Raw genomic sequence first — 2,236 nt, forward strand, 5'->3', positions numbered from 1 at the left:
GTATTTTGTGGAAGAGCCACACTCAAGGGGCCAAAGAGCCGCATGTGGCTCACGAGCCACAGTTTGCTGACCACTGCTCTAGGATATATATACATATATATATATATATCCTATGTTCAAAGGCTGTTAAATCGCATTGTTTACCCATATCTTCAGAAAAAAATCACTTTTACTACGGTCATGGTAAACAACCTGCTTCCCTATTTATAATGGTCTGGCCCTCTAGCAACTTCAGCGCAAAATTATAGCTAATTTGCCTACAAATGTCAGGTGCTCATAATAATCTGGCCACTCAGTGTATACCAAAGGGAGCTGAAAACCTACATCCACACAAAAATTAGCATATAGATGTTTACAACAGCTTTATTTATATCTGCCAATACTTGAAAACAACCAAAATGTCATTCAGAAGGTGAGTGGATAAATAAATGATGGTACTTCCATAAAATAGAGTATTATTCCATGCTAAAAAGAAATGAACTATCAAGTCATGAAAAGATACAGAGGAAATTTAAATACATATTGCTAAGTGAAAGAAGCCAATCTGAAAAGGTTACATGCTGTATGATTCCAACTACATGACATTCTAGAAAAGGCAAAACTAGAAACAATAAAAAAAATTGGCAGAGCACAGAGCATTTTCAAGGCAGTGAAACTACTCCGTTGAGTATCATAATGATGGTACCTGTCATTATCCATTTGTCCAAATTCATAGAACGTACAACACCAAGAATGAACCCTAATGTAAACTTTGGACTTTGGGTGATTACATACGATGTGCCTGGGTAGCTTCATCAATTGTAACAAATGCACTACTCTGGAGGGAGATGCTGATAATGAGGGAGTTTATGCATGTTTTGGGTTGGGGATATAGGGATAACATCTGTATTTTCCCCTTAATTTTGTTGTGAACCTAAAATTCCTCAAGAAGTATAAAATCGTAATACAAAAAGGTTAACTGAGATATGTGAGCAAGGACTATGTAATCAAGTATTTAACAGAAGTTAATCTAGGCCTTTAATTAAATTAACTTCCTGAGAAATAATTGGTATCTAGCCCCTTGCACTACTCAGAAGTCCATTATCTTATCTTTCTTAAATTATTTTTATTCTAAAAAGCTTAGATACATGGAAATTTTTCAGTGACCCAGATTTTAAGTGTAGAGAAAGAAATCTGATCCTAAAAACACTCCATCTGAGACAAAACTGTAAACTGTTTGTGAAACCTAAGTCAAGGGTGATCTTTCATTTTAAATTATTACATTACATCAATCAACTTCATATCTATGTTAGTATCCCATTAAAAAACATTTTAAAGCTGAAACTCAGAATATTTTCTTGCTATAAACTAATAATTTATTTTTATTTCTTAGAACAAGAAACTGTTCGGACTGACAAATATCAAAACAATCTTTTTTATATTCTGAAATATGAAATTGGAACTAGACCATAAACAAAGAATAAACCAAATTTTCTTCCCCAAAATGAGTTAAATCATGAAAATAATTTTCTGCACATTGATAATGCCAACATGCACTGGGAAGATTTGATAAGTACGCCCAACTTGAAGAAATTTGACAGAAAAGTAAATTCTATCATATACCTGACAATTCCGTTACTGACTGTTCACTCATGAGCTTTTGTTGTTTGAACTTTGAAAATAAAACCATGATTTTGGCATAGCTTTGGGTAAAATTTAGGAATTTGCCTTTACTAAAAAAGCCTACATAAACAAAAACCATTATGCCTTGATCAATAAGTATGTAGTTTGTGTTTATCAATTCCATGTCACTTTAATAAATTAGTTAAATATACAATTAAAGTATGTGATCTTTTATACAAACTTTAGAGCACAAATGCATTAAGTTGTTATTTTGTCAGTGGTTCCCTTTTATGTTCTGGGACTAGGATTACTTCATTCATTCTGCTCTATTATATACTAGAGGCCTGGTGCACAAAAATTTGTGCACTCAGGGGGCGGGGGGAGGGGGGTCCCCCAGCCCGGCCTGTGCCCTCTCGCAGTCTGGGACCCCTTGGCAGATAACGACCTGCTGGCTTAGGCCTGCTCCCGGGTGGCAGAGGGCAGGCCCAATCCCTAAGTGCAGCCCCTGGTCAGGCTCAGAGCAGGGCCGATTGGGGAGTTGGGGCGCCGCCCCGTCATGCACAGAGCAGGGCGGATCGGGAGGTTGCAATGCCGCCCTCAGTCACGCTCAGGGTAGGGCCGATTGGGGGATTGG

The sequence above is a fragment of the Myotis brandtii genome, unplaced genomic scaffold (genome assembly GCF_000412655.1).
Source record: "Myotis brandtii unplaced genomic scaffold, ASM41265v1 scaffold99, whole genome shotgun sequence".
Classification (NCBI taxonomy): domain Eukaryota; kingdom Metazoa; phylum Chordata; class Mammalia; order Chiroptera; family Vespertilionidae; genus Myotis; species Myotis brandtii.